Raw genomic sequence first — 26008 nt, 5'->3', positions numbered from 1 at the left:
TGTAGGTGTATTATGTAGTATTGAACATTTCTATATTCGGGAAAACACTGTACAAACTTAAAACTGCAATATAAAATATTTTACTTGTGTTACAAATAGAAAAACTAAAATTTTCTTGAAATTGTGTACGAATTTAAACGAATTTCCTCAAGGTTAGAAAACGGTCGTACCATAATCTCCTTATTTTTCCCATATTCTACAAAGTTTCAGCTTTCTATTGACTATTAATTTTTATACACCCTGTACAATCACCACACAGCCGTGTCGTTTGTACCACGATTTCGTAAACACTCTGTATATAAAATATAAAGGAAGGAATTTATGAAGAAATTACCTTGTTGTCACCTTTACACAAACATTGCCTGCTTTTTTTGTAGGTTTCTTATAAGCTGGTTCGCAACAGCTCGAGCGGTTTTCGACCATTCCTCTTTGAGCGCTCGTGGATGGCACGTCGTGATGAAGAAAATACTTTTATCTGAAGGTAAGAGATGCATATTTTTTCTATCGAATAGTTCTATATATTTTCTTTCATTCATCATGTATCATTTTAATCAGAATAATGTCACAAATGTATTGGTCAAAGTCTCACAAAAGAATTATTTATAATAAAGAAAGTAAAATTTTTTATTTAAAGTCTTGCGCTCACGCGGGCTTTGATCTGTGCCAGCGGCAGAGTTGTGCAGAATTACAATTGAATTACTCCAGGAATTATAATTACAAAGTAATTGAATTACATTGTATTTCAATCATATTATAATTTATAATTGAGATCTTCATTCAATTAAATTACAATGTAATTCGTAATTGCAATGGAGTACAATTACAAAACACTTTGTAAATAAATTACATTAATTGCGAATTACGATTTCTTTAAATTAAAATTGAAAATTAAAGAATAATAAAATAATAGGTAATAAGAGGTTGAAAAATCCACGTGAAGGTTTCAAACGGAAGGAATGTATTATTTATAAAATAATATCTGAACAGAAATAACTTCTGCGTTACAAATTTTTTTAATTTCAAACATAAATATAAAAATCAGAAAGAGCTATACATAACTTGGAGAGCTGTATTTCAAGTGTATGATATTTCAATTACACATCTGATTAAAATATGTCAATTATATTGTATTTCAATTACACACCTGATTAAAATATTTGAATTATATTGTATTCCAATTATACACCTGATTAAAATATTTGAATTATATTGTATTTCAATTACACACCCGATTAAAAGAGTTAGTAATTAAAATTAAAACAAGGAATATAATTCCAGCATTAATCTTTCATCAAGATATTTCAACCATGGATATTTCGGAGTTACAAAGGAAAAGAGAAAAGCTGAAGTAAGGCTGAAGCCGATGTAAAGCTGAGTACTGTTGGACATTTGCTAATGTAGGCAAGGCGGAAGTCAAGCAAGGTGGATACACTTTAAAATTTGTTTACATCAGAAATAGGTAAGCTTTTGTATCCAATTTTTCTTATTCAGCATTTCCTTAAGTGAACTCTTATGTAGAATGCATTCCTGTATAGTAAATTCCTCCTAGATAAAGGATTTTTCACATAAACACAAAACTAGAGCCTACAATGTACCCGCGTCGGCACATTTTCAAGCTTTCGAAAAATAATGTTTAATAAAAATATAATTGGCTATATATATTATTGGCTGTATGTAAAGGAAAGTCCGCTTTATCTCTTGACTCAAACTTGAACTTTCTCGCGTGTTTAGTTTTTGCGTAACACGTTATTTTTTATCAAAATCATGGATTTTTACGAAAACCAATATTTTTCGAAAACGTTGCGTGATAGAGCAATTCTGTTGGCGGATTTGGTTTTAGAATGACAAAGTGTATAAGAATCCCCCAACAGGTGTTGCAAAATTTTTTTGGTGTTGGACAGTGTAACTGTTAGGAGTATGAGAAATCGAAATGAACTTCTCTCACCGATAACCGCTTTGAGCAATCGAAAGAGTTTTTCTTCATCGAAAACAGTTATAGAGGAGGATTCAATTTTTTGGGCACTAATAATTGTTATTTGTAACCTTATCTTAAATTTAAAAAATAATCCATTTTTTATTAATGATTTTTATCGTTGAACATTTTAGAATAACTATCATTTTCGGCCCCTGTTTTTAATACTTCCTCTTAACTATTAAAATTGTTGTAACATGTTACTTATGTTATGCTATTTGCTGATCTGTTCGACAATATTTTATTTCTAGCATTATCTTCCTATTTTACTTGTTTTTACTTTTACTTTTTAATTATTTTAATAATCTGAGCCTATAGCCTGATGAGTAATGTTAATATTTTTCTGGTTTATGGTGCTAATATTATCGTTATTAATATCACATAGAGTTATAATACACGCGTGTTTACACTCGGACTGTGTTATATTTTGTGCCGGATGATGAATTGATTAAATGTCATGTTTTTTAACAATGTTTATTTATTAATAATAATACACGGCACTACCACATGCCGAGTTTACATTAGGTGATTGGTTAAATTCGGAACAGTGGTAGCAGTGTGGAAAGTAACAGACTGTGTTTTTCTGAGGCGCGAATGATTCTGACTATGTGTTTAATTTTGAATAGTTCAGATGCGCGAATGATTCTAACTATGTGTTTAATTTTGAATAGTTCAGATGCGCGAATGATTCTAACGCTGCTGTCCCGAGGCACCGACGAGGTATAGAATAGACCTATCATCTTATGGGACTTCGTGTCTCACGTTCTGAAATACCGACTCTTCAAAAACTCAAAGGTTTTGCTATGCCCTCTACGATTTAGAGTGGTGAGTTTAGGAATTATATTGAATTACTGGTATCGGGGGCGTAGTTGCCAAATAACATCGGAGAATATTCGTCGCATAGTTGCCAGTTTACCGTTACTGCCGTGTAACGCACAGCGCGTATTTTCGGTTACTTTCCAAGTTACAGTGCCAATTCTGGAAAACTAAACCAAACGAGCCATTGCATGATTAATTGAATCTGAATATTTCATCTCTGTTTAAATACAATGCTTTCTGTCTCTATACTCACTTTAAAGCTAAATAAATGCTTTTTCAATTTATATAAAGAAACTTTTATTCATTGATAGTAAACATAATAACAATTGTTGTTGAAAATTGAAATACCTATCTAGCGCTATTTTTATCTTGAAATTGTTTCATGTAAACTGTTGTTGGCTTCTTCGAATCTTCTGCTACGAAATACAATTTTCAAAAGGACGTAAAAATATTCAAAAGATTGTCACTAAAAATTTAAATGACAGTTGTTATGCGAGATTCCATATTCGTTGCAAGTTGCGGCGTGTCTGTTATTATATATTGACATTACATGTAGAATCATTAGTTATTTTTTCCAAATATTCTCATAAATTGTGCAAGAATTTATTAATTATAAACAATAAATTTGTATAAAATTCTGTTTACTACTGATTTGACTTATCGTTATATCGTAAAAGCATACAGGTGTTCAGATTTAGCTGATCTTTTACCATTATTGCTATCAGTTTCGAAACAATTGCTTATCAATAATAACAATATCGATAATTATTATCGATAATAACAGACATGCCGCAACTTGTAACGAATATGGAATAACAACGCATAACTACTGTCATTAAAATTTTTAGTGACAATCTTTTGAATATTTTTCCGTCCGTGTTGAAAATTGTATTTGATAGCAAAAGGTTCAAAGAAGCCAACAACAGTTTATATGAATCAAATACAAGATAAAAATAGCGCTAAATAGGTATCTCAATTTTCAACGACAATTGTTATTATGTTTACTATCAATAAATAAAAGTTTATTTATGTAAATTGAAATGAGTATAGAAGCAGAAAGCATTGTATTTAAACAGAGATGAAATATTCTGGTTGAATTAATAGCTAATTCCACAAAATAATACAGTGATTATTAATAATCACATTTTTATTAATTGTCGGTAATTAAAAGATCAGTACCTAATATGAAACACAGGATGTAATAAACAGTACCATTTTATGTATGTAACAAATTATTAAAAAGTAATATCCAATACATGTAGGATTCAGAATGTAGACAGTCTCAAGGAAAGAAATGATATATTGATACATATATTATATGTGTATATCGACCTGTTCGTTCTCACTTCCAAAGATTATAACTACTGGCTATTTAGTCCTTGGCGCTCGCAATTATACTTTTCTGATAGGGACTGAAACTGTTCTGCAAATAGCTGTTTCAGACTGTTATATATCGGTTCTGACTGAAACAGTTATCGGGGATCTCATTTACATATTTTACCTAAACTGTTGTTAGGGTGTTGTGCACTCCCAGTGTACAGTAAAGGTAATGCCATCCATAGTATAAAGGACATTGGTTTTTCCAAGCCTGCCGGTGAATAGCGGTCGATCAGTCGGTTCACTTGCAATTGGCTACCTGAAAAAAAAACGAAATTTCGAAGGGGAAGTATCGAAGTAACACTTTCCAACAATTATGTAAAAAAAACTATTATATTCGCTTTTTCACCAGGTCAGGTGTATATATATATATTTTTAAAAACTAACAAATTCAAAACGAAATTAATAATAACTGAATGTTATTCGCTATCCGACTCATTCTCAGTACTTTGAATGTGATCCCCATTCACGTTCTTCCAAACAATCTCGATCTATCTTTATATTCATATTACTTTTCGAATAGGTATAAAACATAGTAAAAGCAAATTAGGAATAAATAAAAATGATTGACATATAATTATTGCAAAATTGTATTATGCATAGAAATGATTATTATATGATTATTAATAACAATTTCCATTCGCGTACGCATTCTATGCAAAAGAAATGTATTTCATATCGTGATATACACGAATATTGAATTATTTCAGTAAATTCCGCACCGTGACTGCGTCTGTATTGGCAGAGATTTCTAACTTTTGTCTGTGGCCTGTTGCCTGCCTGTGGCCGACACGCAACATCATTGGCATCTCAGGGGTGTAGAGGGGAGTGGACTGTTCTGGGGTTCTGGTAGCAAATGACACGATTTTCGGCACTTGGCCTTTATTGCGAGCACCCCGTGCGCCACTCAAGCGGCCAGCAGACACGCTCAGCCCTTATGGGCGACGATTTTGGGCGCCCAAACAACTTCGGCATCCTGCCTGTCTTGTCTGGGGCGACCCTTTATTATGAAGAACCGAAATGATGTAACTGTTACGAGAATATCGGTTCTGGCTTATATCGGTTACGGTCATGGTTCTGGAGAATCGATATTATTTCGGTTCTATAACTGTTATTCTTTGGTTTTGGATTTCGGTTTCGGTTTCGGTTTCAGTTTTGTCATTCTGAATTCTGTATTGTGCTGGCCTTATTGATTTCTTATTTAAGTAGTTATTTATTGTTATTTATTAATTAAACCTTTTTTTTTAATAAATAAGTTTTTGTAATAGAAATTTGTTTCGATATTAGTTATTTGAATTATTATTTCAATAATAATTTATTGTTAAAATACTAATTCAAATAAATCATTTTTTGTAACGACCAAAGAACATGGAATATATTAGGTTGTGTAATATGAAATGTCGAATTTCTTATCCCTTGCGAAGTTTCAACTTATTGGGATATGGGATTTATGACAATAAACACACAGTTGATTATAATAGAAAACTGTTTTATTCAAAGATACGGAAGGGTTCTGTTAGCTCTCGATACCTCGACACTCTGGACGAGACTAACGCAAAATGTGCAACGGAAAACCGTTGCTTAGGTTTGAAACCGTAAACGGAAGGAAAGGTCTGGGCCTGAAATGTGTTTATGACACCCCCCCCCCCGACCTTTAAGAGTCGGGGTACTGCCAGAGATCTACATAAAGTACAACATATATACATATTTCGAGATACATCTCCTTTATCTAAAATATATATGCATCTATCAACTGAAGAGTTTTTAAAACCTCTTTCTATAAGCGCTTGTTCGAAAACCTCAAGCCAGCATCTTGCTGCTTGTTTAAGTTGTTACGAGCCAGGGCTGCGAGCAACGCGAGAGGCCGGCGAGGGGTTGTTACCCCAGGAATATGGTTTCTATTATTAGTTAATATTGAAATCTTTGTTGATTTGAATTAGGATTAGTAAGCCTCGTAACTTATATATAATTCAATTGATACAATCCGAGCGGTAAGATTGTATCATGTGGGAACGTTCAATTATTAGATTAGGATATTAGGCAATAATTAAGGGTTGTAGATTACGCGAGTTAACAAATAAGACAATTTATTCTGAATTGGAATAGTTACAAGTGTAATTGTCTGTGTCGCGAGTAGGGATGTGCGGGCCACCCGATTGTCGGGCGCCCGAATCGTCGGGTCGGGTCGCAGACAGTCGGGCGGGCTCGATTCGGGCGCGCGATACTTCATGACACATCGGGCTACCCGAGAGTTTCGGGCGGCCCGAGCGTTTCGGGCGGCCCGTGCATTTCGAGCTACCCGAAAGTTTCGGGCTACCCGAGAGTTTCGGGCTGCCCGCTCGACTTCGTCGGGCGGGTTCGGGATGAATCGGACAAGTTCGAGCGAGCGAGTTATCACAATACCTGAGATTCAACTCCGCGTTCTTATGAAATACATAATGATAATAATTCGTAATTTTTAATATACTTGGCTTTTTTATAATTACCGTAGGTATAATTGGCAAACATATGCGTAATCTTTATTTGTATTAAATTTTGAAATAATGCACGTTACACGTGAAAAATTTAAGAGACAATATTTCTGGAATTCTGACGAATTTGTTCCTCCGAATGAACTTGCATATGTATCGATAATATCATCAAAATATCCTTACGAAGTTACATACACCTAGAAGGTATGAAAATAAGGTAAATTATGGCAACTTTTGACATTTTGTGCTGTTTTTATTAACTGTAATATAACTGACTTAATATCTTGTTATAATATATAAACTTATTAATAATATAATTTATTAATTAACTGTCATATAATATAATATATAAACTTCTGGAAATATAGTAACTCAAACGCGGTCGCGGTTAGTAACAGAAAATGTTGAAAAGTTAAGTTTTCTACATTTTAATTTACATAAAATAAGTTAATTTATAAAGTAAGTTAAATCACAATTAAAGTAAATGTATTAATATTAAAATTATAATATTTATATTTATATTCATGAATATATTATATTAAAGATATCGCACATGATTTAATATATATTATGTATTTTATATTATATTTAGAACCACATTATTTATTACTTATTTATTTTTACCACATTTGATTATTATGTATTATTTTTTAAGAACTTCTGATAGGTTAATGATAGTTAATTAATAAGTTATATTATTAATAAGTTTATATATTATATTATATGGCAGTTAATTAATGAATTATATTATTAATAAGTTTATATATTATAACAAGATATTAAGTCAGTTATATTACAGTTAATAAAAACAGCACAAAATGTCAAAAATTGCCATAATTTACCTTATTTTCATACCTTCTAGGTGTATGTAACTTCGTAAGGATATTTTGATGATATTATCGATACATATGCAAGTTCATTCGGAGGAACAAATTCGTCAGAATGCCAGAAATATTGTCTCTTAAATTTTTCACGTGTAACGTGCATTATTTCAAAATTTAATACAAATAAAGATTACGCATATGTTTGCCAATTATACCTACAGTAATTATAAAAAAGCCAAGTATATTAAAAATTACGAATTATTATCATTATGTATTTCATAAGAACGCAGAGTTGAATCTCAGGTATTGTGATAACTCGCTCGCTCGAACTTGTCCGATTCATCCCGAACCCGCCCGACGAAGTCGAGCGGGCAGCCCGAAACTCTCGGGTAGCCCGAAACTTTCGGGTAGCCCGAAACTCTCGGGTAGCCCGATGTGTCATGAAGTATCGCGCGCCCGAATCGAGCCCGCCCGACTTTCTGCGACCCGACCCGAACCCGAATATCGGGCGGCCCGCACATGCCTAGTCGCGAGTGAATGTGGTAAGTGTACAATTAGAGATATTGTTACCTAGTGATGCACGGTGTTGACGCACTGGCAATGCGGGGTCGGAGAGCGATTGTTGAAAGACAAATAGAATATACACGAACTAACGGATTCTATAAGGTTACGTTTGATTCGAAAGGGACTTTTACCCGATCTCACTAGAACTGACTCTTACGCGTGTAACGCGACGTGACTGCACGATTACTATACCGCGACCGAATCACTTCTGAACCGCTTCTCGACTAACCAAAGAGGATGAAAATGCATGGGTTTATATACCCTAAAAATGAGAGGGGAATGTATCTGTTTTATTTTACGGTCGCATACTCGTATTTGTCGTTTCTAGTGAGTTTAAGGTTTGCAGCTGGATCTTTTGTTTATAGGGGTAAAACGAAGGGTTAGCCAGGATGTTTCCTATCAAAGACTATCTTGACAATACATTCCAGAAGGGGATGTTTTGAAGATTTCCATATTAGGAAATCGTACGGTGCTGTTACTGAATCATGCTTCGTGCCAGCTGCGTCCAGCCGGAGTACAATTATTAAACAAGGGGCCTGTTGGGACGCTTTTCGTTCTCAGAAAAAGAGATTAGAACTTCTAATCGAAATAAACGTGGAGAAACGTCTCCATACGTAACAAAGTCCATATGACGCTTTATTCAATCTACATACTTCATTGTTGCTACTTTTAATTCCTTCAGGAACTCTCATGTAAATTTCTTCTTTTAACGTACCATTTAGAAATGCTGTTTTAACGTCCATGTGATGTACTAACAAATCAAACTGATTTGCAAATGCCAAAATACATCTAAAACTTGAAATCCTTGCAACCGGTGCAAATGTTTCGTTATAATCTACTAAATATTGCTGACTAAAACCTCGTGCAACAAGACGAGCCTTATATTTTAATGGATTTCCATGTTCATCATTTTTAATAGTAAATACCCATTTACAATCAACAATATTTTTATTATTAGGCTTTGGTACTAGAGTCCATGTATTGTTAATTAAAAGGGAATTAATTTCATCTTTAATAGCCTGTTCCCATTTCATTTCCCAGATAGCACAGAGACGTCTTAAAGACGTCTTAAAGACGTCTGTCGATGGACATTCAGACGTCTTAAAGACGTCTTGAATGTCCTACGAACGTCTTCCGAACGTCTTGTGAACGTCTCTGGAACGTCTTTGTTATAAAACTGTACGTCTTAAAGACGACTTTAAGACGTCTGTTAGACGTCTTTAAGACGTCTGTTAGACGTCTTTAAGACGTCTTTAAAACGTCTGTCAGACGCCTTTAAAACGTCTGTTAGACGTCTTTAAAACGTCTGTCAGACGTCTTTAAGACGTCTCGAAACAGAGGTCTTTAAGACGTTCATAAATTTTAGTAAAATGCAATTAAAGAGGGATTAAATAGGGATTAATTAGGGATTGGGAGAGAAAAATTTTTAAAGAAAAACGAGTTCAAAGTATATTCATTTTATTGTCAAGCTCAAACAAATAATACTACATAAAGTTAAACTTAAAATTAAACACACTTAAACAAATAATACTATTTAAAGATAAACTTAAAATTAACATTAAACAAATTAAACGAATAATACAACATAAACTTAATATCAATCAATTAGTTTATTTGATCCCCTCAGGGTTACAAATTCATACCCTTCCCCTCACTTAAACCTAAATCGCTCTTAACCTAATTACATCTAACGCCGCACCCTACTCGCCAGAACATAAACTTAATATTAAATAAGTTAAAGTTAAACTTAAAAGTAAAATTAAAACTAAAATTAAAATTAAAATTAAAATTAAAATTAAAATTAAATTTAAATTGTACATTTATGGTGTATAATAGTTGTAACTTACCGAAAGTGCTATTTTTAAAAATTTTTACTTTATATTTGGACCATAAATTGCTACTGGCCTCCATTTTTTTAAGGGCTGTGATTAAACGTGCCCTTTGGTACGGTGGCCAATAACAATTCTCGCCCTCTAACCACCTGGACGGAACAGCCTCTACGCTGCCATCCTCTATAAATTGTACCACTGTCCACGTTTTCATCTCCATTCTGTAGTTGCCTAGAATTGGAAAATACAGTCAAAATTTGTGTAGCATGACTGAATACAGTGAAATCTCGTTGTATAACAGTGCCAACTTTACGTTTCCAACGAAGAAGCTCGAGAGCCGTTGCGGCCACAACATTGTCCGATTTCGTATTCGTGTAGGTAAAAATAACGGCGGTACATACAACGAGATTTCACTGTATTGTAGTTCACAGGATTATATAAAAAAAAATATATAGCGAAAAAGCGTAAGAGAAAACACTAATGGTAACAAATAATAGCAATAAAAATACTTACTTGTCTATGTGGATCTCGGGTGAAATAAATGAGACTAAATGAGGCTCGTTGATATGTATGGTTCGTTATTTGTACGGATCGTCGACCGTCCTGTTCCAGCGTACGCGAGCGAATGTTCGTCGTTTGCATTCGTTTGTCCGAACTTTTGTCTCGCCATTCGATTATTTTACAAACGACGATCGACCTCGGAACCGATCTTCGCGTGTTTCGTTTCCCGAGGATGGTCGCCGCCGCGCATACTATGTATCTGGTGGTTCGTCGGTGTGCTCGTTGCACAGGCCGCCACATCGAATTAAAGGACTCGAGCGCGTATAATTCCATAACGCTATTTCCGAGCGCTTCAAGTACCTACAACTCGAAACTTCAAACTGTTATATCTCATCATGGAAGTATCTGACAAAAAAATGTTTCCGACAAAATTGACTTGTTTTTTCCTGTAGAATCTAAATATGTAACATTTTATAGGGGGTTCCATTTAAAATTATAAATGTACCTCCCCTCCCTCGTTAAAAGGGAAGGGAGGCCACTTCACGTTTATGTAGTCAGAAAGGCCCTTCAGTTCCATGCAATTTAAGACTAAGAACTTTAAAATCGATGGCATAGTTTTCGAGATATTGAGTTGTTCAGAGTTATGTGGGCCACCCTGTATATGGCAGTTGTTGCATGAATAAGGATGCTCCTTACCGATTTTGAAAACAATTTATATAAATATATTGTAACTCAATATTTTGAACAATTTTTGTGTGCCTATACACTATGCATGTTACCGCATTTTTTCCGTATATGTTACCGCATTTTTCCAACGACGACGTCGCTGACCAGGATTTCTTGCAGTAGTATATATACAGTAATAAAGTTTTTCGCAAATATCTCTAAAACTGACCTTTATACATAACATTTAACAATCATCGAAATCGGTGAAGTGTAACTTACTGTACATATATACACTTACTACAATTAAATCTGTCCTAGCCAATTGTAACATTATATTGCAGTTGTGCTATATATACATGTATAAAGCCAGTCAAATTGTGGGACGATAGGGCTACCGGCGAACTACCCACATAAAAAAAAAACAGCAACGTGCCAGGGGGTAACACCTCAATGGGTGGTAATGGAAGATTACCCATTATATTTGTATCAGGGAGCAAAATGGTACTGAGAATAACAGTTTCCAACTCTTATATTGATCGGTTCTGTTTAAAACAGTTATGAAGAACCGAAATATTTAGTCTTGAAAAAGACATCGATGTCTTAAAGATTTTTAATAAGACCTCTGAAATGAAACGTCTCGAAAAAGACGTTTTATTTTAGACGTAAAAATGACGACTCCAAAAAGACGTCTTAAAGACGTCTGAAATAAGACGTCGTTTTTACGTCTGAAATAAGACGTCGTTTTTACGTCTGAAATAAGACGTCGTTTTTACGTCTGAAACGAGACGTCTTAAAGACGTCTTTTTCGGGACGTCGTTTTTACGTCTGAAATAAGACGCCTTAAAGACGCCTTTTCCAGACGTAAGACTTTCAGACGTAAAATGGACGTAAAACAGACGTCTTTAAGACGTCGCGTGCTATCTGGGTTTATCATCCCTATTTTCGATTTCATGATATGATTTAGGAACTTCATAAACAATAGAGCGAACGGATAGATGATAATCATCTGGCATTTCTTCTTTGTGGTGTATTTAGGATCAGGTTAGGTGGCCTGCCGCGACGTGCGAGTATAATGTGATATTTATTGAAATTAACACAAGTTACTTATAAAAGGTATTTTCACCTGCCGGCCATGTGGTCTCGGCCTTGCCCGAATAGCGACTAATTACGCACACACAATACGTGCGCGGCTAGCGTGCGCAGTCGCTCGCACCACTCACGCATACGGCACACATTACGTATACGACATTCTTCATTATAAGCAACAGTTGGACGATGTTTGGTCCTATCGCTCCTCCTTAATTCGGGAGACAATTTTCCTGTTTCATTATCATTATTATCATTTTTGTTACTATTATTATTGAAAGATTCATTGCACGTCGTTATCTGTTTCTATTACAGATTTATTAAGATCATTACTTAATTTGGCATTTTCATTTGTTTCGACTACCTTTGTTGTAGTTGTATCTAATTTATCATTATTAGATTTTTGAGAGATTACTGATTTAGATTTATCAGTTTCAGATCGAACCATTACTGGCCTTGAAACTACAAAATTACTTTATAACCATTTGCTTCGTATCCAACTAGAATACCTTTCCAGGATTTATCCTCAAATTTTGATTCTCTGGTTTTATTATGAACATACACAGTTGATCCGAAAACCCTTAAGTATCTTAATTGAGGCTTTTTCGTACGCCACATTTCATATGGTGTTTTTGATTCTTTCAAAACCCTTGTTGGAGTTATATTTAACGAATATGTATCCGTTAAAGCAGCTTCTCCCCAAAAAGCTTTGTCTAAACCAGCTCCAGCTACCATAGCCCGAGCCTTTTCCGTTATGGTTCTCACCATACGTTCAGACACACCATTTAACTGTGGAGTACGTGGTAGCTTATGCCTTTTTCAACGCAATAAACTTTCATTTCGTTTGACAAATACTCCCTACCATTATCACTATGTAAATTTACTAATTTTAAATTAAAATGAGCTTCGCTTTTGGCAACATAATCTCGAAAGGCAGAAAATACATCTGACTTCCGAGCAATTAATATGTGTTCGGCGAATTGCCGAGTGCCGGGACCGTCCAGCGGTGGACGCGGAATGAGAGCACCGGAAAGAAGGATGAAGTTCCGGAGGAGACGAACGGATTTCGCAAGAAACGAAAAATGCACGGAACCAATGGTTATTTATTTTAAAACAAAACTCACAGTACACTGACGTTCGGACAAACACGGAGGAACGACGATAACGGAAATCTTGCACGCGGCGCGCCGGATGATCTTGACCGCGGAAGAACGGAAATCTTGCACGCGGGACGATACGATTCGCGACGCGGATGAAAGAAGATTATTGAAAGGGTCGAACAATAAATGGTCGAAAACTGTGAACAGTCGTATTTGGACTTTAGAATGTACGTGAAGCTCGAGATTGAATACGTGCGGAGCGGCCGCGAAAACGTAATTGAAGCTGGAGTACAGAGTGCGTGAACGAGACGCGTACGAGCCGAAAGCGTATGGTCGAATGTCGATCAAACGAGAAACCGTTGTCTCCGTCGACGCGATCGGTGGATCTTGAAGAAACGGGTGGTTTGAAATTTGGGGAAACAACAGCAGAGAGACGAACGAAGGACGGAGAAGGAGCGACACAAAGGAAGGACGAAACAGAAGCGATCGCATCGACGAAGACAACATGTACGAGACCAGAACAATAACGGGCTATTTATAGCTTGGTTTCGAACAGAAATCAGACCAAGTCGTTATCGTTCGAATCTCGAACAATATGTAACGCAATAATGAGAGTATATTCATCCAGAAACAAAACAACATAATTTCTTTCATTAATTGTAGTTGGAGTGATTGGACCACAAACATCTGTATGAACAATGAATAATGGGCGTCTTACATGACTTTTATCATTAGCTTTTCGAAATGGTAGTCGTGCTTGTTTACCGTTTACACAAGCTTCGCATAAATTATCGTTTACTCTAACTTTTTCTATTTGCTTTATATCCGCAAACATCTCTTTATTCTTCTTAACTCTAAGAATTTATTTTTACCGATATGCCCTAAGCGCTGATGCCATAATGTATAATCATCTCTTTCAGCACTAGTTGCTTGAGCAACACAATTTTTAAAATTCATATTAAGCATAAATTCAATAGCAGTTAAATTGTTCAAGGGCTTACATGATATTACAACGTTACCATTTTTATGTATTTTTACTCCCTGTTCGTCAAACGTCACGCTCATTCCTGCCTGCTGAATTCTTCGAACCGAAAGTAAATTGTACGGTACATCTCGACAGTAGAATATATCCTGCAGCGTCCCTTGTATACCCCTGTTGGTGGTGATATGTATGGTACCCCTCTGTGTTGCACTAATGTATGTACCATTCTTCGCAACGGAAATTTTTACTGGTACAGGAAGTTTGTCAAAATTTTCAGCTACATATTCTCTGTTGATTATGTAATCCGATGCACCCGAATCCAAGATAAATGTAGTTTTATCTTGATCAGATTTGTCCTTCTCTTCATATTCTCCCACCATAAACGCAACACGTGATGGGTCATAATTTGTTGAGGATGTATTATAATTTCCTGAAGATGCAGATGGTTGTATTACTTCAATTGTTTCAGCCATTTTCTCACTTTGAATATTTGAATGTTTCACTTGTCTTTTATAATAATAGCAGTCCTTTTTAATATGATTTGTTCTCCCGCACTGATAACATCCTTTAATTTGTCCTTTAAATTTAGACGATTTATTTCTATTATTAATATATTGATTTTTAAAATTTTTCGAAATTTCATAATTATTTTTCTTTGTTTTATTTATTTGAAAGCCTGCATTAAGTACTTTTAAACTTGTGTGCCGATTTTCGTTCATTAGCTTCACTTCGTAGTCCAGTAATCTGGTTTTTATGAACGCCAATGTTAAATTATCATCTGATAATGTCTCTATCGCGGTTATTATACCATCATAGGAAGCAGGTAAAGTCATTAATAAATTTGACACTTTGTCAGTTTCTTTCAGCACATCTCCCGACTCTTTCGCTCATAAACAGCGTCCGAATCGCGTAGCACTTGCTTAGCACTATTTGCTGATTGCACAAAGCTAAGAAAAGAATCTGACAAATATTCCACAATAATTCCGCTACGACCCATTCATCAGTTAGCATATCAGGAGTTGGCTGATCAATAACTTTGATCACCTTTAGTTCAGTTAACAATGAACGAATTCTAAATTTCCATACACTGTACTTTTCATCATTAAATGGTTGAATGTTTCTCTTTCTATTTAAATTTGCCATTGTTTTATTGTCTTCATATTTAACTGTACACTTAAAACTATGCACACACACAAATGTATATATATATATATATAATATTAATATATATGTATATATATTATATATATATATATATACTGCTTATAACTATTTTATTTATCCTTTACGGTCTGTTATTTCACTTAATACACTACGCAGATAGTACACAATTAAACTGAGTTTATTACGTAACTGGGCCCATAACCTATTGGGATATGGGGTTTATTATAAGAAACACACAGTTGATTTTAATAAGAAAACTAATTTATTCAAAGAGACTCGGAAGGATTCTTTTAACTCTTGATACCTCGACACTCTGGACGAGACTAACGAAAAATGTGCAACGGAAAACCGTTGCTTAGGTTTGAAACCAGAAACGAAAGAAAAGGCCTGGGCCAGAAATGCGTTTATGACACCCCCCGACCCTTAAGAGTCGGGGTACTGCCAGAGTCCCATTGCTAAGGATAATAATCAGGCTCCGCGTTCCTGGCACTCTAAAGTGTTTCTCAACACAGAGATTATTTTTGCTTGTATACAAATTAGATATGAAAAATCCAACAATAACTATAATAACTTTATCTTTATCTTGCAATGCCCTTCGCCCGCCTGTACAGCGTCGTGTAAGGGATTTCAAAAGGTGCCGCCGCTCCGCGAATGCTTGATCCTTTTCTGAAACACGGAAACGGAACGCAACAGTTTCAAAAGCCGATTCCTTCCGGGATTTTAATTTAAAATAAGGAATATTACTTTATTTCGTTCAAGGCTTGTTCCATGACGTCCTCTGTCCAACGAGGCTTCCTGCCTGGTTGTTTGGAGGATGCTGAAACCATATTTATGATACGGAAGAACCCAATGCGAAACTGGGGATCCGCTAGGATAGTATAGCTTTCGTGGACGCACCCAATATGAAATCAGGGAGCCACTAGGTTGGAGAAATCTTTGCTGGATTAACGATTATGATTGTTAGTAGCCTCGTAACTTATATATATATATATATTTTTTTTTTTTTAATCGATACAATCCGAGCGGTAAGATTGTATCGTGTGGGAACTTTCAATTACTAGATTAGGATATTAGGCAATAATTAAGGGTTTATAGATTTCACGATTTTACAACAAGACACATATATTCTGTAATAAGTTCTGTTACAAATGTCTGTGTCGCGAATGAGTTTAAGGATGGTTTACAATTGAATATGTTTACCTATATTGCACGGTTTTGACGCACTGGCAATGCGGGGTCAGAGAAGAATTATTGAATGCCAAATAGAATATTCACCGATCTAACGGAATCTATAAGGTTAGTCACTTGATTCGAAAGGGACTTTTCGTTCTCAGAAAAGAGATTAGAGCTTCTAATCGAAATGAAAGTGGAGGAAACTTCTCCATACGTAACATAAGGGTCAATTAATAAAAAATAAGTAAATAAATTTATTAATTAAAAACAAATAATTAATTAATTAATTAATAAAACAATAAATAAATAAATTTCCATTTTTGTCAAATTAATAAAAAATAAATTAATTAACTGTATTGTTACGTCCCAAGTGGGCTGAATTACAATTTTAGGGGATAGGACGCAGTTTCGAACCTACCTGCATTCACCGGCTACGGTTCGGGTAATTGAGGATTGTTTAAATGAAGGTTGAACCCCTTTTTATAACAAACAACTTATAATTTATTCAAGATTAGGAACTGAATCAGATTATTATGAGGTTACAGAGGTTGCTTACAAAGAACGCATATACAAGGGAGGGTACAAATCGTGTTGGTACAAAGACAATGGTAACAATAGTAGTGATGATATTACCGAGGTGTAACTCTTCGGGCGGTGAGGTAGATGTAATGTCCGCCTTGATTCGAATCACTGGTGAATACTGCCCAGTTGCGCGGTATCACGACTTTTCGATTTACGACAATTTTCCGATTTTTACTAGCGGGCCGAATTAGCGCGAGTTTATTGGTTTACGATTGTTGGATTTGTACTGACTTTTGAGGGGTTGGTCTCCCTATTTATAAGATGGCCAATTCAATGTTTCCCAGAATGCTGACCCAAAAGTGTCCACCTTGCATATTTTAGTTTTCTCTTGACTGGTCGGTTCCTTGTCGTCAGGGTCTTCTTACTAAGGAGTCGGCATCTTTTCCTCGTTACTCAGCATGGCGTGATGCCATTGTTATTGGCTTTTCGGAATTGTACGGGTATGTGGGTCTGGATTAAATAAATCTCCCCAGCGTGTTCGACCCAGGAACTTGGTTTATTTCTAGTCGTTTACAGAGTTCTATGTTACACGCGACGCGAGACCTGTTCGACTGTCTGGTCGAAACGTTTTTGTTCTCTCTTCTTCTACCAGGCTTTTTGCCTATCCCTGAATCGTCCTGATTGGCCGGGGCTGAATTAGCCTCTTTAGCCAGTCAGGTACCTTTTTCGGGGACTCTTCCCGACCTTGGCGCGGTCTCTCTAAACGCGGGGGCGACCCCGTAATTCCGGTAATGCAGCGGGATTTCCGACGGGCCCGCGGTGCATGGCGCGGCCGGCTATCGCCTACCTGCCTAGTTTCCGGGTCCCTTTGAAAAACTCGAGGTTTATGATACCCGTACGCGCTGTTGAGGCCGATGGTAAAAATCTAATGGCCAATACGTGCCATAACAAAAACTGCTAAGACGCCTAACGGCTTTCTCAAAAACAGCTGTGGGACAACGGATTCCATAAACTCGCTCGACCATTTGCACGCCAAATGTTGCTAAATGTACGTGCCGATGGCCGCTATATCACCCCCCTGCCAGTGCAAACGTCCTATTATACTTACTTATTCTAAATAACGGCTAAACTTACTAAACAACTTATCTATATACACTACTATATACATTGTTTATCTATGTACAATAAAACTGACCTACCGACCAACCTGTAAACGTTCTGGAGACTTGTTTACCTGAACGCGTCCGTATCGGTTCTCGTACGGAAGGTGGGTTATTGTCTTCTGTCACGGTATTGTCGGTAGGTAAGGACGTCTGCGCATGGGTTTGTACCTGGTCGTTATTATCAAAGGTGTACGCCGGCTTGAGTCGATCTATGGAGATTGTCGCATCCCTACCTCTAAGTCGAATGACGTACGTTTTCTGCGAACGGGAAATAACAGGGAACGGTCCCTCATACGGGTTATCTAAGGGGCTTCTTGTCGCATCTACTCGCACGAACACGTGTGATGCCGTGGACAAGTCTTTGAAAACGAAAATTTTCTTTTGTGCATGTCGCGATCCCGCGACCGGTCTTACATGACGAAAATGTTCGCGGAGCTTCTTCACTAACTCTACCGGTTCCGTGTTATTTCCCTTTCTGTTGGAAAAAAATTCCGTCGGTAACTTTACTTTTTCGCCGTATACTAATTCGGCGACCGATGCCTCTAAATCTGCGCGATATGCTGCTCGGATGCCCAGCAGAACTACGGGGAGTACATCCGACCAACGCTCATCGCCGTGGCATTTTATCGCTGCTTTTAGCTGTCTATGGAAACGTTCCACTAAGCCGTTCGCTGCTGGATGATATGCAGTCGTGCGTAAATGCGTCGTGCCTAGGAGGACGCTGAGCTGCTTAAATAGTTGAGACTCGAATTGTCTCCCCTGGTCGGTAGTGACCCTTAAAGGCGTATCGAATCGTGCAACCCATCCAGCAACGAACGCTCTCGCGACGGTTTCGGCCTCTATGTTTTCGATCGGGAAAACTTCTTTCCATCGCGTAAAACGATCTACACACGTTAAACAATATCTATTCCCGCGCGAAATCGGTAATGGCCCCACTAGGTCGATGTGCACGTGCTCGAACCTAGGGGATGGCAACGCGAAGGTACCGATAGGGCTCGTTGTATGTCTACTTACTTTAGCGCGTTGGCACTCGATGCAACGTCGGGACCATTCGCGACAATCCTTTTCCATCGACGGCCACACGAAACGTTCTTTTACTAATCGCACCGTGGCTTTAATTCCGGGGTGCGAAAGCGCGTGTGCGGATAAAAACGCCTGACGTCGAAAAGGCTTTGTCACAAATGGTCTGACATTTCCGGTCGAAATGTCGCAATAGATCTGAGTGGCGCTATTTACTAATTTTATGCGTTTTAGTTCCAATGAGGTGTCAGACGCGGTCAGAAGATCTTTCAATTCTTCGTCCGTTACTTGTGACCTCGCTAAATCATCGTAATCTAACGATGCGGTTACGGACTCTATTCGAGACAAAGCGTCTGCCGCCTCATTGTCTTTACCGCTGATATGTCTCAGGTCGGTCGTAAATTGTCCTATGTAATTTAGGTACCTAAACTGCCGGGGTGTGCATTTGTCCGACTTTTGACTAAATGCAAACACCAGCGGTTTATGGTCGGTGTATACCGTGAACTTGCGGCCTTCGACAGCATGTCGGAATTGCTTTACCGCGGCATAGACGGCTAATAATTCGCGATCGTACGCGCTGTAGTTACGTTGCGCGGGAGACAAGGCTTTCGTGTGGAAAGCTAAAGGTTTCCACGAACCTTCTTCCCGCTGCTGCAACGTTGCGCCTAACGCGAAATCCGACGCGTCAACCATTATCGCGAGATGCGCGTGACCCGACGGATGCGCTAATAATGCCGCGTTTGCCAAAGCTTCCTTCGACGCTTGGAAAGCTTTTTCCGCGTCTGTCGACCACTCAATCGGAGCGTTTCCTTTAACTTTGCGACCGCAAAGCAACCGATTAAGTGGTGACTGTACCGATGCCGCGTTAGGTATGAACCTCCGATAAAAGTTGATCATTCCGAGGAACCTACGGAGTTGCTTAACAACCTCGGGTCTCGGGAAATCTACAATCGCTTTGACTTTATCAGCTAACGGTCTAGTGCCTTCCTTGTTCACGATATACCCTAGGAATTTAACCTCGGCCGCGGCGAAAACACACTTGCTCGGATTGATTACAATACCGTATTGGTTCAGACGTGAGAAAAGCTGCTTTATATGGTCCTTATGTTCTGTTTCGTCTCTTGATGCCACTAAAATGTCATCGAGATAAACGTAACAGAAGTCAAGGCCTCTTACAACATTGTCTATAAAACGTTGGAACGTTTGTGCAGCATTTCTCAGTCCGAATGGCATTACGGTGTACTCAAACAATCCGAACGGAGTGGTTATCGCGGTTTTGGGGATATCGTCCGCGTTTACCGGGATCTGGTGATACGCTCTCACCAGATCTAAAGTAGAAAAAATCGTTTTCCCGGCTAGTAGACGCGAAAAATCCTCTATATGAGGGATCGGATAACGGTCCGGGATCGTGCGCGCGTTGAGAGTTCTATAGTCGCCGCAGGGTCGCCATCCGTTATCCTTTTTAGGCACCATATGTAGGGCCGAAGCCCACTGGCTCTTGGACGGACGGATGTGGCCCTGGCTTAACAGCTCTTCGAACTCTGTTCGCGCGACCTGGTACATATCAGCGGAAAGTCTACGCGTTTTACAAAAACTGGGGGGTCCGGAAGTCGTGGTAATATAATGGACTACGTCGTGTTTTACCTTGCGCGGGATCGATGTCGGTCGTGTGATGTCGGGAAACTGCGCCAAGATCTGATGATACGGCGAATTTCCTACGATGGTCTTGATTGATCCGACCTCACTTCCAGCGATCCTGCCGGTTGAAAACAGCGACGTAGTCTGGTCCAGGAGGCGACGGTTCCGCAGGTCCACAAGAAGTCCATAGTGGCTCAGGAAATCCGCTCCGATTATGGCCTTGTCGACGTCCGCGATGATAAACCTCCACTGGAACGCTCGTCGAAGCCGCAGGTTGACGTTTATTGTACGTACTCCGTACGTACAGATCGTTGAACCATTCGCCGCATACATCTCGTACGACGTCTTCTCCAGTCTGCCTTTAACGCGTGTACGTGGGTATACGCAAAGGTCTGCACCGGTGTCGATCAAGTACTCCTCTTTCGTTACGTCATCGGTAACGAAAAGGCGGCTGGTTCTGTGGCCGTCACTGCTTGCCGCGTTCAGTGCCGGTTTGGTCCATTTCCCGACGACTCATAGCTGCATGGTGAACGGCATTTCGTCGACCGCCCATTGAAGACCTGGTGGTACCAGCATACTTTTCCTTGTGATGAGTGCTGCTGCTCCCTGCTTTTGCTGCGTGACCGCGATCTGGGTCGGAACCGAGATCCACTACGCTCTGTACGGCGCGAAACAGACAACACCGTGATGCGCGCTTCCAATTGTTCTAATCGTTGGAGCAGCATCTCAGTTCCACGGTCCGTCGTGACGCTTGCTATCTGCGGCTGGCCAGCTCCTTCTGCGTGGATTTGGTCCGCAATTTCTGCCAACTTGTCAAGCGGTAGGTCCGCCTGTGCTGTCACGATCGCCCGAGTCATGTTCGGCAATCTACCTGCCCATAATGTGCGCAGGAATTCGTCCGACACAGTGGTTCCTGCTAGACGCCTCATGTGCCGTAAGAATTGCGAGGGGGATCGGTCTCCGATTTCTTCCTGTTCTAGCAGCTGCCGGATCCTATTGCCTTGGGAAGCCGTCAATCGGTGGATTAGCTGCTTTTTCAGCGTCTCATATTTGTCCTTATCCGGCGGGTTCGTGAAAATGTCTTGGACTTCTATCGCGTATTTCGCATCTAGCTGCGACATAACATAATAAAATTTCGTCGCGTCGGCTGTGATGCCATTCAGGATAAATTGTGCCTCGATCTGACTAAACCAGATTAACGGCTGTTCCGGCCAGAAAGGTGGCACGCGAATTTCCACTCGATGCACCTCGGTGGCCGCTGTGCGTACGTCTCCTGGTACGAGACCGTCTGGTTGGGACATGATTGCTTTCACGACACTTGTGCACTTTCAACACCTTTGCACTACGCGAACTCGCACTAGAAAAACTCGTTCCTCGAACGTCGGTGTCACCAATGTACGGGTATGTGGGTCTGGATTAAATAAATCTCCTCAGCGTGTTCGACCCAGGAACTTGGTTTATTTCTAGTCGTTTACAGAGTTCTATGTTACACGCGACGCGAGACCTGTTCGACTGTCTGGTCGAAACGTTTTTGTTCTCTCTTCTTCTACCAGGCTTTTTGCCTATCCCTGAATCGTCCTGATTGGCCGGGGCTGAATTAGCCTCTTTAGCCAGTCAGGTACCTTTTTCGGGGACTCTTCCCGACCTTGGCGCGGTCTCTCTAAACGCGGGGGCGACCCCGTAATTCCGGTAATGCAGCGGGATTTCCGACGGGCCCGCGGTGCATGGCGCGGCCGGCTATCGCCTACCTGCCTAGTTTCCGGGTCCCTTTGAAAAACTCGAGGTTTATGATACCCGTACGCGCTGTTGAGGCCGATGGTAAAAATCTAATGGCCAATACGTGCCATAACAAAAACTGCTAAGACGCCTAACGGCTTTCTCAAAAACAGCTGTGGGACAACGGATTCCATAAACTCGCTCGACCATTTGCACGCCAAATGTTGCTAAATGTACGTGCCGATGGCCGCTACAGAATGTAAACCGATCTTCATTTGCGTGTTTCGTAGTTGCTATAATTTCTTGTTGCTATGCTGTGGTATTGCGCGCTTGAGCTAACAGGGTTTTAATTTCTTGTGTTATATATATTTGCTTATTATACTATCTTATTTCTACGTTTTACCTCTCGTGTGGCATTATCGGATTTTCGTGATAATCTTTTAGTCTTTAGCGGTCGAACCACCGGACGTGACAACACAATACACAACTTAATATACTAAGCGGCGTCAATTATAATACATAAGACTAAAACTATATATACAAGTGTTGCATACGCAACGGACGCGTGTTAACAACTGCTTTGCGCGGTCGGCATGAAGCGCACCGACTTTCTTTTCGCGTACGTTCTTAGAACGGGGCGCGATGAGCCAGAAGGGCCAGGCGTACACGCATCGGCGGGCACAACGGAGGTGCCAGGGGTTGCTGCGGCCGGCAGGTCCCCAAGACCGAACGCAGGTTTCAGAAGCTCTATGGCAGAGAGGATAGGAGAGTGCTCACGCCCGGGGTTTCGGCGTTCCCACTTTCGTGACATCGCCGCTTTGGCATGGCACAGAACCGGGCCGTCTTTCCTGGAACAGAACCGGGCGGTCTTTTAGCATAAAACCGAAAGCACTTTATTTTTTTAACCAGGATTAGAACGTACAGCTTAATTGTTTTACATGAAATATGTAACTAACACGTAAATCTTGTGTACAAAATCTCAAATTAATATAAATTAAGTATATTATTAATTGTAATGATACGTATTTTATTTTTTTCCAATTTTGTAGTTGCAAACTCTAGTTGTGAAAAATGGAAAACTCGGAAAAATTCGAACAAATACAAATTTCATATCGAAGTTTTAAAGCGATCATCCTGAATATTAATTTAATAATGAGCTATTGTCATCAACACTATCTTAAATTTTTTCATATATTTAGCTACTGTTATTAGTAATAAAAAAAAAATTTTCTTTCATGAATGAATATTTTTTCCACCTCAGGACCATAAGATTTTCACTAGATGACTTTAAAAACATATGGAACTATTTTTAAATAATTTTACTCGGAAACATTCTAGTTTACTCTTTATTCCACCCTTCTACTAATTTTTTATAAGCTGCAACGCAGCTCTGTTTAACACTCTTTTACAACTCAATACCATAGTACATACCACCCATATTTAAAAAAGAACAATTTTTTGTGACAATCATTGAAAAAACAAAAGTGTTTCCACAATTCAACCCTGTACCTGTGTTCTGTGGCACATCTGTAGTTTTATGGTACGCCAACAATCGCTATTGAGTCGCAAGCCAGACCGAACAAGCGAATGCATCCACAACTTCCAGAGATCTGCCTCCAAAACTAATTAAAGGAAGGCTAAATATGCAGTGCGCACTAAACTCAAAAGAAGCGGATTCCAATCGCTCGTGTCATAAACCGCATTCGATACTTCATCGAAAGGGTGATCTTACATACTTCTGTAACAGTTCCAAGTGCATACTCTTTGTTCATGATACACTCTTTGTAATAATTAAATTAAATTAAATATTAAGTAAATCTTTCACGCCGCTAGCGGCCCTCGCAGAGTTGAGCATTATTTGGGATAAAAAATTATTTAAATAAAAATTCGAATAAAAGATACTTTATATTTATTTGCTATTTGAAGGTTCGAATAAAAAAAATCATCTTTATTGGACGAGGATCGAATAAATCATTTTATTAGATGAGAATTTATCCATCGTGTAAAAATACTTTTTTATATTCGAAGCTTCAATATAATATAATATAATTCCGATGATATTTACGTGTGTAATGAACGATGAAAGTTACTCCCCATTACAATTACATTCACGGGAAATTAGTGTAAATGTGATCCGAATTATATCGCATTTGGTATCATTTTAATCAGAATAATGCCACAAATATATTGGTGAAAGTCCTATAAAAAAATAATTAATAATAAAGAAGTTGAATTTTTCATTTAAAGGCCTGCGCTCACGCGGATTTTGATCTGTGCCGGCGGCCGCGACTCTTCGCGGCTCTTTCCTTCCCATACGCTGTCATTCTCTGTGTTCGAAACTTTTATCGCTTGTTACACAAGTAAATACCATCGGAATTATATTATATTTGGTTTCATTTTAACCAGAAAAATGCCACGAATATGTTGGTAAAAGTTTCATAAAAAAATAACGAAAAATAAAGAAGTTTCCACTCCTCAGCGACGACAGTTTTCGAGTTTTGCTGTCCGCTTCTCCGTGCAACATTATATCGGAGACGGATATTCTCTCCGTTTGAATGCTAGTCATTTTGGTATGCCATAGGCAGAGTTGGGCATTATTTAGATCAGGGCTGCTGAACTAGTGGCTTATGAGCCGCTCGTGGTTCTTTCCCCTATCTTCCTTTTTCGACAAGAGACCCCCACTGCGTACGACGTCGTCCCACAAGCTAGGCAGTCACAGGGGAAAGGAGAATCGTAGCTGTCTCATTCTGCCGTGCTCCGTTTCGCTCATGTTTTTCTCTACGCGGTGGACGTTGGAGGCGGGCATTGGGCGCAACGAAGAAAGCAAGCGAGGCGAAGCGCGGCAGAATGAGACAACAAGATTTCTCGGTATTTGTTTAGAATTTTGTTTTCAATCGATTTTGCTGTCATTCCGAGGAGATTGTAGAAAAGAAGTTAAGGGGGCCGGCAGGCATTTGGCCTTGACTGTCACGCCAATCCTCGAACGGTCCTCGAACGGTCAGTAGGGAAAACTGATTGTGGAATGATTAAAATTTTTTTTGTGGAACTACATCGCGTCTACGACATATCGGTAAAAAAGAATATATGAAATGCCGACTTGAAAAGTAGTGGAAAAGAGAAACGAAAATTGAGAGAGAAAGCTAGCGACTAGACATGGTTGCCACATATCATCTTCGCCTCACTGTTGCCATGTCATCAAACCCGTAAATTTACAAGCGTTTCGTGAAACTGATTTCTGCATGAGCCCGATTCAGCCGACCAACACATGCTAACACGTACATTGCCACGGGCGCATAGATATACACAGGACTCGTTGTCACATTACCTTTGCAGTTTTTTGCTACTATCTCTGAAATCAAACTCGAACAGCAGTCACGTGTATGCAAAAGCTAAGGAAATCATTTGATTTATATTAAATTGA

At 38.7% G+C, this 26008-nt stretch overlaps 1 long non-coding RNA gene across 1 annotated transcript in view; it reads left to right on the top strand.

Moving 5' to 3' along the window:
- Window positions 1–397: 397 nt before the first annotated feature.
- Window positions 398–26008, top strand: part of LOC143363113 (uncharacterized) — a 41721-nt gene continuing 16110 nt past the window's right edge. The window contains exons 1-2 of the long non-coding RNA XR_013083735.1: window positions 398–481; window positions 1279–1459. This is a non-coding gene — a long non-coding RNA (uncharacterized LOC143363113). The remainder of the gene's footprint in view (window positions 482–1278; window positions 1460–26008) is intronic.

The sequence above is a fragment of the Halictus rubicundus genome, unplaced genomic scaffold (assembly GCF_050948215.1).
Source record: "Halictus rubicundus isolate RS-2024b unplaced genomic scaffold, iyHalRubi1_principal scaffold0022, whole genome shotgun sequence".
NCBI classification, from domain to species: domain Eukaryota; kingdom Metazoa; phylum Arthropoda; class Insecta; order Hymenoptera; family Halictidae; genus Halictus; species Halictus rubicundus.
Note: the sequence above shows the minus strand (reverse complement) of the source record. Positions and strands in the feature narration are given on the sequence as shown.